The following is an 11,873-nucleotide window of genomic DNA, read 5'->3' as shown; positions in this document are numbered from 1 at the left end:
ATGATAATATCGTATCGTGACCCAAGTGTCGCGACATGTATCGAATCGCAACACTCATGCCAATACTCACCTCTACTGATGAGGTCGATGGTGTCCATTTACAGATCCACCGTCGAACAGGGACATGAACTCAGCTCTATATGGAGTTACTCTGAGTGTTTGTGTACGTCAGCTCAGGTGTTTCACTGCCCTGGTCCTAAACTGTGCCTCCTGTCTGCAGCTGGAGGAACTTTAAGCAAACATAAAGAATATTGAGCTTGAATCAGGGCTGGGAATTCACCATGAACTTTAGTTCTACTTTTCTCTGACAATATTTGAATGTCTGCTTCTATGTTTGCTCCAAATCTTCAGGTTGTTTAGTTTATTTTGACTTCAGTTATCGTTTCTAATTAAAGATGTTGTCGTCCGGCTGCTGCCGTAAGGCAGTGCGGTTAAGATGAAGCTTTCTCCTTGATGGACCTCCTGCCCTTCTCGTCTGTCTTACCTTTAATGAAAGCTTCCCAGCTGAGAACACAGTTTGATTTCTAAAACAGCAGGTTTTTTTTCTGCTCCATTGACACTCTGTCTGAGCCATGCCGCTTCCCGTCCATCCTGTCCTCTCCTTTGCTCTCCTTCAGTCAGACAGCTCTAAGTCCTGATGTGGAGGCAGAGCTGCTCAGCGTGATGCAGAGATCCCCTAGTCACAGTTCACTGAACACATCCAGCCGTCTTTTTTCTCAGGCTTGGGAAATATTGATAAGCTGGAGGTACTGAAGCGAAGACGGTGAGAATTAATTCATCTCTCTCCGGTTTGAAGCTTGACACGACCCGGCATGTCTGCTGTTCTGGGTCTGAAGCCCAAGAAAACACAAGAAAACAACAAGCAGAAATATGAAAAGGGGGCAAAATCTGTCCAATTAAAAGTGAACAGTTAAATCTCCTTGTTGGATTAAGACGTATTAAAAGTGGAGCTACTGGGAATGGACCCAGTCCTTCAGGAAGTCCTCTGGGACTGTGGGTGGATGGCGTGTCCACGAGGGCTGCAGGCTGACGAGGAACCTGGTCTGGCTTGCAGACGCTCGGGCAGCTGGTTCCGTTTGAGGCTGAACATCATGAAGGAGAACAGAGAGGTAAGACTGCTGCTGTGCTTCCATGTAGGAGAGAAACAGGAACGTTCCCCACCTTCCTGATGGAACCACTGCAGCTCATCCAGAGCTCAGAAAACCAGCCGATGGAGCAGAGCTCAAAACAAAGCAGCCTGTGAAAAACCTGCTGTTGCTCTTTGGGTTGCCAACCCGTCCAGAAAACAGCTGGTCCCCCCTGTTGTTACCGGATAACCAGCCTGATATCTGTTTACTGCTCAGAATCTGTGATTGATTTGGAAAGCAGTGGCCTTTTATCGAATTGGACTTACTGGATAAGCTGTGAACCAGCAGGCCTGAAGGAAACTGTCAGCAGGCTCTCTACTTTACCTTTATTCAATTACTCTCGTAGTTCATTATGCTCATCATTATATTATTCAGGAAATACTTTATAAACCATAAATAAAAATTAGCACAATGCTCTAATGACCTTTACATGTTTGGTCATGTCTGTCTATTATTGTCTCCGAGGTGTTTCCTTATTAGTTCATTGGTTGTGGGGAGTGTTCTCCTAGTAGTTAGAGCAGTGCGCCTGTACTCTGAGAATGTTGCAAGTATCGGGTTCGATCCCCACAGCTTCCTCTCTGGGTTCCTGAGCAATGACCCTTAACCCCAAACTGCTCCCCGGGCGCCGCACAATTTCATCTCACTGCTCCCTAAGGGGATGGCTTAAATCCAGAGGTGAATTTCTCTGGTTTTCATCTTTCAGTGCTGATTCTTCCACCTGTTTCTCTGCAGTGTTTCTCCAAAGTTTTCTTCATTGTCTTAAACCCTTTATAGGGCACTCAGTGAAATATTTTCAAGCCAATAGTGTTGTTGGAATAAAGACCTTATTACCTTTATAACATTAAAAAAATATGGATATTGAGATGGCAAAAATGAATGTCAATGTAATAAGAAAATTAACAAAAGTGCTTCCATAAGAAAGTCATGAAAAACACACACTTTAATCACACTTTTTTTGGTACAACATAACCTTAGAGGCATTAATGCTGATACTGGCAATTACCTTTTTTAGTTTATAATCCTAAATAGAATTTTTAACTATGCTTATTAACTTTTTTACTTGACTTTTTAACTTTTCAATTAGCTTCTTACCTTTTTTTTTCTTGACTTCTTCCTCAACTCAATTTACAGCAGGTAATATATCATTTAAAGGCTCATCTAATTGGTCAAATGCCAAAATAAGTTGTACAGCCATATAGCAGTATCTTTGCTGAATGGCTGGATATAGATCTTTTGCTTCTAGACCTCACTGAGGGACGGGGGCGCTCCATTTGTAAGGGGTATGCAAGTGATCAAAAACTTTAACTTGCCCTATAAAGGTTTAAGCACATTATCGTCCTCCTTCCCTGTTCCTGTCTTCTCTTTGGTTCTCCTCTAACGCTGCCAACATGACAAAGGAAGCTGAAAACATCCTCCAGAGAAGCTGAGGAGTGATGGGAGGAAGTTTGCAGCAGCAGCCTCAGGTTTCAGGGCGTAAGCAGTGATTATCAGGTTACGGTTCATAAAGATTTCTGGAATTATATATCCAGTGAGGTGGTCAGTCTGAAAAAAGGCAGCTGCCTGTGAGGAGGCCGGTCTGCCTCGCCAACACCTCAGTCTCTATATAAGCGAGCCGTTTAGCGAGGCTGTGAGTCTGACTCGGCGGGACGGTTGCTTCCATGCGTGGAAGGACTTCCTGTTTCAGTGAATGTGTTTATTTATGTTTGGATCTGAAATTTGATCATATTTGCCTTTAAACCATCAGGGTCTCCAGTTCTAGAGGAACATAGTTTTTTTTACAGATGTGGGTCAAACAGCTTTATTTGGAAAAACTGGATGTTTTCTCTTAAATCTTTACTAAGATAGAAAGTATTTGAAGCTGATTGGATTCCTTCGTTTCCATCTAAACTCCTGTTGAAATATTTCCTTCACTCCAGTCTGGGAGTTAATTACCCATAGTGCCTTGCAGCAGGTTTAGTCGCTCTCATTTCCAAGGATTCTCAGAGCAGCTGGTGTTTGTGTCCCACTGGGATGGAATGACGGTGGGAGGTCATCCTTCTGGTTCTGGTCCCTAACACAAGCGGACAGCTGTTTCCTGATGTGTGGGTGAATCCAGAATCTGTGAAGCCACAGAGCGGCGCCTTGTCACAGAACCAAACCGGACCAGCTGCTTGGGAGCAGGAAGCCATTAAACTGACGGCTGAGTAGAGACTGGGTCAGAGAGGCAGAACCGGTTCTAATCAGATCCAGTCTCTGTCACCTGGACCAGCCCAAAATCAGACCGCTTGTTGATTACTGGAAGTCTTCACCCAGCTCCGCCTTCTGGATGTTCCCTTCCCATCACACAGATTTTAAGATGGATAATTTCACTGTGGTGTCACAGCAAGAAACATCCAGAAAGCTTCATTCTGTTCTGATAAACTGATTAGAAGGTCCAGCCAGATACTGCAGACAGGTTGAACAAGATAAAGGGATTGCTGCTCCTCCCTGTCAGATGCTGGAAAGTTAAAACAGGGTTCGACCCGTTCAGCCAAACCTGAGAGCTGATGGTCTGGGTGTGTCTGGTGTTCTGGGGTCCAATGGACTCCAGGCCATGTTGACGCTCAGGAATGGGGATTTCTTTTGTCTCTGAGACGCTCACATTCATTTTGAGCCATTTTATCATCCTCTGAATAATTGATGAAGAGCGTAGGTCTTCCTCATGGACCTGAAGGCATCCAAACAGAGCTGTGAACCCAGATCCACCTAAACAGAACCTGACCCAGCCTTCTGGGAAACAAAGCCGGCGGATATTCACTCTGAAAACGGAGGAGGCGTCCTTCCTCCTCCTCCTCCTCGTCTCCTGCTCTCTTCATGTCCTGCAGGCAGAGAACTTCAACGAGTGTGAAATTGTTTGTCTAGACGGCACCTGGTCGCTGCTCAGATCCTTTCCCTCCATAAAAAAAAAACCTGGTTCAGCCCATTTGGGTTTGGGAAGGTTATTATTTCTCCTCTTACTGGGAGCAACAGAGCCGCTCCTCACCTCTCTGTCTCTTGGTTGTTGGGTTTTTTCCTGCTGATGACTGAACTTCCCAGCCGGGCCAGCGGTTCTGCATGTTTCTGGCCTGTTTCTGGAAACAAAAGCTTCTGCTGCCAATAATGAGGATCTGAACCTCCAGAAGAACTGTCCTTTTGGGTCCACCTTCCAGAGAATGGACCACTAGGAAACAGATGAACGGACTGAGGGTTTAAAAACCATTCTGGATGGTCTGGAGCTGATTGTTCAGCAGGAATGAAGTGTCCGGTTCCGCTCCAGTTGTCCTCCTGAGGTATTTGGGTTCATCCTTTTGGGTTCACCCAGAATGAGACCAAACCGTCCTCCCAGTCAGGTTCTGCTCAGTCCAGCATGAGTCTGGATCAACAGGAATCTTTAGAAGGAACTGGATCAGAACCAGGCCTGCACTGCAGCAGCAGTCAGTCTGCAGACTCAGCGATCCGTCTGATCCAAACTGGTCTGATCAAATGATGATGATGATCACAAACTGACTGACAGTGGGCTCTGCTGTCCCTCCTCCAGCTCTTCCCCCCTTACAGTCCGAGCTGCTCCTAGTTTCCTCCTCGGGGATTAAATCTCTAATCTGCTCCCTGACAGTTTTTCTTTCTAATTATTTACTTGCCGATGCAAAGGTGGCTATTTGTTTGACTCAAAGGGAAAAGCTGCAGCCTGGACCTCAACTTGATGCGGTGGCTCTGTGGAGGTGGAACATCAAGGCTAGGTTGAGGTTGGAGTTTTGCTTCAACAGAACCACTGGGAATTTGAGTTTTTTTTTTTTTACAGCTGTGGGATTTTAATAGTGTTTTGTGCACCATTTCTGATTAGGGCGGACTAAAATATAACAAGCTGCTAGTGTAATCATGTATTGTTATTGTCAGTTTTTAACTGTTAAATTATTGTTCAATAAATGTAATAAAAAAAAGAATCTTTTTTCTTCTTCTCTGGTTCTCCAGGTTTCCTTCTCTCGGTTCTCCTGACCTTAAACTGCAAAAATGTTTTTGAACATTTGTATCAGTGAGGTTTAAACCTCCATGTTGTTGCAGAAGAATAACTGCAGGTCCTATTGTGGGGGTTGGTGTCTTTTTTTGGCCTCCCTGCTGAGCTGATGTCTGACAGACCTGGGGGGGGTCTGCTTATCATCCTGCTTCATTTTTTTGCAGAAAGGTGCAAATTAAAGCAGTTTGCAGCTGACTGAGGGAGGATGTCAGGTACAGGAAACTCATCTGGTTTCCTGATAAGAAAGACGTGGAAAAGCAGAAGGATGGAAATAAAGGGAGAGAAAATTACTTTATCGTTCTGCTGAAATCTGGGTCACAGAGGCGGCCTCACCTCCGCCTCAGAAACACTTCTCCATTCGTTATGAAGCGCCAGCTGATCCTCACAGACAAGCATCACAGCAGACGTCTCCTCCGAGGACTCATCCTACAGAAAGATGAAGTCCAGGAGATTAAAATGCCTTCATTTCTCTGGATCCAGCCATGGGTGGTCAGACGCTGCAAAACAACCCTGATGACTCCACACGGTTTTATTTAACATTAAAAACACTCCGACATGTGAACCAAGAGCATCACGGTCGTTAAGATCAAAGAAACTGTCGGCAAGGATTCAATTCGTTCATATCAGGAAGAGCTTTGGTTTCCAGCTAAAGAATGTAAAGATTTCCCTTTACCTTTGTTTTCATTGGAACAAAGGTTTTGGTTGGAGATGGAGGAAAAAAAATGTTTTGAGCTCCCAGAGAGAAACCCGGTCTCCTCTGATGAAATCCTCCTAGATGGCAGGAAGACCCACAGTCTGTCCTACCTTCACAAACACAAACATGTTCAGCTTTTGCAACTTGGACTGGAGCTGTGAAGTTTGACCAGCTGAGAACAAGGTTCAATTATTCACGTGTAGGCAAAAGTTCAACCAAGTTTTTTTAGTTTTCTCATTTTTTTTTTTCAAATAAATTTTTTCAATATTTTATGGATTTTAGTTTCAGAAATTGATTTCTTTCACCCCTGGGTGCTCTGTGAATGTACCAATAGAAATCAATCTCCTCTGCTGACCTCAGCAGCAACATTTCCATTGGTCCGTACAAAGACTACCCAGAGGGTGAAATCTGTTAAACAGGATTTGAAAAAAATGTAATAATTAAAACTCAGTCTTCCAAATTAATAAGGAGAAAAGAAATTAAAAAGAAATTTGAAAACATAACTTTTGAAAAAATTTTAATCTGAAAAAGTAAGAAAAGTTTTCTTCAAATGTCCTTTTTCCAAACCTGTTCTTTGCTTTTAATAATATTAGGACAAAGTTCTCTCCATAGAGACCAACAGTGCTGTGATGCCTTGTAGAGATCCTTGGTCATCAGCGCTTTTTTGGATCACCAGAACATGTAAAATAAAAACCAGCATGGCTCTGCCAGGGGGCTGAAAGTGGGCCATTTAGTCCTTCGGTTCCAAATATCAAAACACAAAATCAACTTTCCTTTTAGCCAGAGATTTTAGACCAGACATTCATACAGAACTACTGTTAAAGTGCAGCTTAGATCATCCAAGTAGGCCCAGAGAAATCCTCAGGTTAGGTTTTGAACCTCAGTTCTGTTGACATCTGCTTCATTTTTACACATTTTTCTTCTTTTAATCAGAGATCACACAGAGCGCAGGGCAGACGCTGATGCAGCAGAAAGATTCACTTACAGGGTTTTCTACAGCGAATCAGGCGGAGGCACATGGAACCAGGACATGCTGCAATCACTGATGCTCCACTGAGCTTTTATCTGTCAGTGCCACTCACCCTGACCCCACCCCACACACTCAGGGTTTAATCTGTTTCATTTAAACCGTAAACTCCAGTTTAGATCAGCTTGTTTTCTCTGACGGGTTTTAGCATCTCAGCTTCTGACAGACGAGGCGGGATTAGCTGCTCTCAGCCGTGTGGGCGGCTGGTGTCTGTGGCGAGGGGACTAATTGGCAGGTTGTCCTCTCTGCGGGGGAGTGAGGGCCACTTCTGGAGGTCTGGTTTGTCTGTCTGATAGAGCAGCAGCTGCATGGGGCCGCTTCCAGCAGCATCCCAGGAAGTTGGTGCAGTGATCCGATGAGTGCAGCTGGAGGGAAGTGGATGGCTGAAGGACCATTGAAACATTATAACAGAAAGGCTGCATGCTTATTTAAACCAGGCTGGACAGATTTATTGGCTGTGGTAGGTTCAGCTTAATAAGAGACCAGTCAACATCTTCCATGTCTACTTACAATCCTGTAGCCTGAATTATTCATAAAACTTGGCCTGACTGCAGACCGATAATCACTGCGTTTTGTCTGTTTGGAGGCTTTCAGATGTGCTCTGCACTTCCTGCAGCTCAGCTTCTTTCTGCTTTGATCTTTCTTTAATTTCTCTCTTTCATAGAACCATGATACCAAATATATTCAGATTATCATTACCCAGTTTCCAGAATCACATCACAATGTTGAGGATTTAATCAGCTAATGCTAAGGTCCACCTGGAACATTTTAACCTCATATAGATCCGTTTGTCCACTATCTATTAATAGATTGGACAGGATATATTGATCTTCCTTCTAGGAGTTAAGGTGTCCTCCTCTATTACTCGTATGTTCTGCTTAGAACCACAATGTATCTTTGTTCGTGATAAGAATACATCCACATTGTTCTTTAAGTTCTGTAAAACTGTGGAACCTAAGGTTAAAATAATGAGAACAAGAAAAACCTCAACTTTCATTATTAGCAATATATTAGCATTAGCATCAGTAGAAATCATCGATTTTAAGATGACATATTTAACTAATAATTCACAAACGGTAAACGCTAATGCCATGTTAGCTAAAAGTAGTTATGCTAACATTAGCTAAAAAAGCAGATGTGATTTTGAAGCATGGAATGGGATTAATCCTGATAAACTGATTATAGAAATAATCTTCAGCTAATTAGCTGATTAATCGTTAACTGGAGATTAACTCACTAACATAAGGAACAACCCACTCTGAGCACCAGTTGTGCTAAAATTGTAAAATATTTTAAAATGTTAAAAAAAATACTCTGCTTAGAACCTGTGGAGTGGATAAGTTTTAGGTTAGACTCATTCAAATTCTATATAAAATCTCCTTTATGGCACTTTTTGCTATCTGATCACTAATTAGAAAAATTAACAACAGAGAACAATAAAGTTCTATTCTATATGATTAGCAAAATAACTTTTAGTTGCAGCCCTTCTATAATCTACTCTAAAACAGCTGATAGCAGATTATTAGCTGTCATTAAGCGTTTGTTTTAGCAGTAACATAATAACTGATGTTGTGTTTTGTCGGCTAACACCAGCTAAATCACCATGCTTAAATGTGGCTTGTATGCTAAAAGTAGCTAATGCTAACTTAAAAAATAGTCTATCATTTTAAACTTTTTAAAACTTTTTTACTCAGCTAGATTATTTTTTTGCCTCCGTTATAAAAGTTTGATCCAAAAATCAACTGAGAGCCTGTTAGCCTGTTGCTAACACTTCCTCCTTTAGTAGCAGCGGTTTCTGTGCTGCTATGTGAGGAAACACCAGCCTGTCATTAATTTTAAGATACATGATACATCAAAGGATTAATTTTGACATTTTCACATTTTTAGACTCCGATGGGAAGAAGTTTTTCCTCACTTAACAGATTAAGCAAAGCTGCTTATTTCCAGGTTATTAGACACATCTGCCGTCCACGCTTTGCTAATCCCTGAAGTATTCTACCTGGAGGCTTTTATGCTGGCGGGACTCAGCTGCTCTTTCCTCCCACGGCCTCATCCCAGCTAAGAGCCCCACTTCACTCCATCACGCTAATGATTGCAAACAAACCCAGTGTTAGCACAGCCTGTTCTCAGAGCCTGGCAGTAACTGGCTGTCATTAGTGCTGAAGGAGTTTTAGCGGCTCGGTCAGGAGATTAAAAGCTGGACACAAATGGATGTTTTCCCCCTAATGACAAACAAACACTGTTTTCTTACCCTGTGGTGGAGATCGGCTGTGTTAATCTAACCCAGGTGAATTACCGAGTGGGTTTCTGTGGCACAAACCAAAGCGATCCGGGCCGTCTTTGAAAGCCCAGCATTCCCAGCTGACCCATATCTGAGGCCCGGGTCGTTAACCATCAGCAGCGAGCCTTTCATTAGGACACATCGGATGATTTAAAGACGTTAGGCGGTTCACTCAGCAGCCTCACAGTGTGGCCGTCTCTTCAGCCGCTGGCTTCTCAGTTTAGGGTCTTTGTTTCCCTTCTTGTGTGTTTGGTAAACAGAGCTTCAGGATTTGCAGGATGAACATTGTGAAAGTGCACCGGTTTCACACCTAAACTGGAGTTTAATTAGATTTATCTTAAGATGGATTATCACACAGGCAGCTCTTTATTCCTGAGGGCTCCTTGTATAACTGCACTTCATTACGTCTCATTCTGACGACTTAATTTTCTCTGTTTCAGTCGAGAAAATCTGTAAAATTTATTACATTTAGTAAATTTTCCTCCACATCCTCCTGGTTTGCACATCGCTTAGATTATTCCGATGTTATCAACCGGCTATCGACAAATTAATTAGCGGCCATTTTCCTTAAAACCCGAGTAGAGAGAATCTTTCCATAATATCAATGGCTAAACATTTTTTTCAGAATTTGCTGAACTTGAAATATTTTGCAGCTGACCTCCAACCCAGAGGTGGTTGCATCATGATTTGGGCTGATATCTGCATTTTTTTTTCCTCACCTGGGTTGATACAGAAGTGTGTTTGCTGATTCATTACGACTCACAAACTTTTCTTGCACCCAAATTAGTTCATTATTATTAAAAACCTTTTTTTAAAGCTGCTACGGATACTGACACCACTATTGTTTTAACCTTCAACAGCTAGTTGATAAAATAAATGGTTAATGAGGGCTGTAAGGACAGAGGAAGATATGTTTTTAAATTGGTCTTTATTAATGAATATAATCGATTAATGACTGTAATGATTGGCTGTAGATGAGGTGCTGCTTAATCAATCTATTATAGTTGTTAATAATGAGTTTTTGTCAAAAGTGAGAGTTGGGTAGGATTTGTTTTTCATGTAAATGGAAGAAGGAAGAGACGAGCAGATCAGGTTGTGGCTCCATATCTGCCTCCAGGACCGACTGGCTCCTGCTTCGTTCCTGAAGTCTTCATGTCCTTTGCAGCTTTGAGGCAAACAGCAGAGATGTTCTCTGTTCTGATGAGTAAATCTTTAAAACTCAGAGGGTCTACTCTCTTTCTGCCATCAGCTTATCTTGTCCCTCAGCCGTTAAACCTTATTTTTCCCTCCAGTACCGGCTCATTAAATCCTCCCTATCACCGTCTTGTTCGCATCAGGCCCAGTTTTTCCATTAGTGTGTCTCTGGGGCCTCTGCTGTGCGCTTCACGTCGATAGAAGCTTTTGTTTGTGCGAGTCTCTTTGTTGTCGCCGTCTCTCATCAATATTCACAGTGTTGATAATGAATTCTCGCTGCCGGCGTCTGCTGCAGCTCTAATTGTCTCCGGTGGAGTTCAGCTCCACGGCTTCCTCCTGCTAATTGCAGGGTTTTAGCTCAACTAAAGCGTGTTATTAGGATCAGGCCCCTGGGTGGGGCAGAAACCCCCCGTCTCACACACAAATCACCCTGAAGTCCTCCTTCAGTCGTTGCTGCTTAATGCCCATTTATATCTATGCATTTATTATTTCGACCCTTCGTATTTAGAAAAATCTTTTCCTTTCTTTTAAAACTAAAAATTCGTATTAATAAACCCATCTCTTCCTGCAGTTTCAGGTTTCCAGCTTCATCTTCTTCATGGAAACAAGTGAAGTTAAGATGAGAATCGATCAAACGCATCGATCCTTCGGTTCCAGGCCTGGAAACCAGCAGCAGATTGTCTTTGATAGACCCTGTTGATTACAGGCAGCTGTGAGATTGATTAAGCTGCTCCTGTCTATGGGTTTCCCTCTAAACCATCTAGAGATGCATCATAACGACCCACTGGGTTCATTAAAGATTAGAGCGGTGCTGATAGGTGGCTTTCTTCAGAACCCGGTAGCTCCGGTTCACTTCCTGTTGTCTTTTAGACATCAGGCATGATTGTTGGAGGTTTGGGAAACTTTGAGGATGATGTGGTTTGTAGGTTTCTGCCACAGGAAGAGGGTCGGCTTCTACGGGTCTCAGCTCAGTTTTAAGGAGCCAGCTAGTTCCTAACTGGCTCTAAGATGGAGCAGGAGATGGATAAAAGGATCAGAGATCGATTTGATTCAGTATCAGTTTCCTAACCCAACGATTCGATTATTTTCGATACTCAGGAATACACCAAGATACGATTTGATTAATTGGTTCTTTTTTAATATATTTTTTAACACCTTACAGGCTAGACAATGTTTGAAATTTGAAATAAATCAATGAAAGGAGTAATATCATTATGCATTTTTTATTCAGAAACAACAGCAAATAACAGAAGTAGAAAAGTTGCACTCCACCTATTCCTATTAAAACCTCAGTCACTGAAAAATAGTAATACCCCTGCGTTATAGATTCTGAAAGGCTTTGCATCAAAAAATACTGCACATAATCAGTGCAATGAGTGCAATTCAATACCTCTGCTCCAGACGTCCCCGCCCCCTCCACAGACGCTCCGCTGCTCCTCTCCCAAATTGTAACTGACTGCAAACAGTGCAGCAGACAGGAGGCCGGCTTGTTTTGTTTTTCTGACCGAAATTGCAGAAAACAACTCTTGAAGTTTGACCCG

At 42.6% G+C, this 11,873-nt stretch overlaps 1 protein-coding gene across 1 annotated transcript in view; it reads left to right on the top strand.

Moving 5' to 3' along the window:
* Positions 1-11,873, top strand: part of LOC107101729 (microtubule-associated serine/threonine-protein kinase 2-like) — a gene marked incomplete at its 3' end in the record, with an annotated part of 91,081 nt that overhangs the window by 45,797 nt on the left and 33,411 nt on the right. The window lies entirely within an intron of this gene.

This window comes from Cyprinodon variegatus, unplaced genomic scaffold (genome assembly GCF_000732505.1).
Source record: "Cyprinodon variegatus isolate N-32 unplaced genomic scaffold, C_variegatus-1.0 Scaffold1143, whole genome shotgun sequence".
Lineage (NCBI taxonomy): Eukaryota > Metazoa > Chordata > Actinopteri > Cyprinodontiformes > Cyprinodontidae > Cyprinodon > Cyprinodon variegatus.
This window is presented reverse-complemented; position numbering and strand designations above follow the sequence as displayed.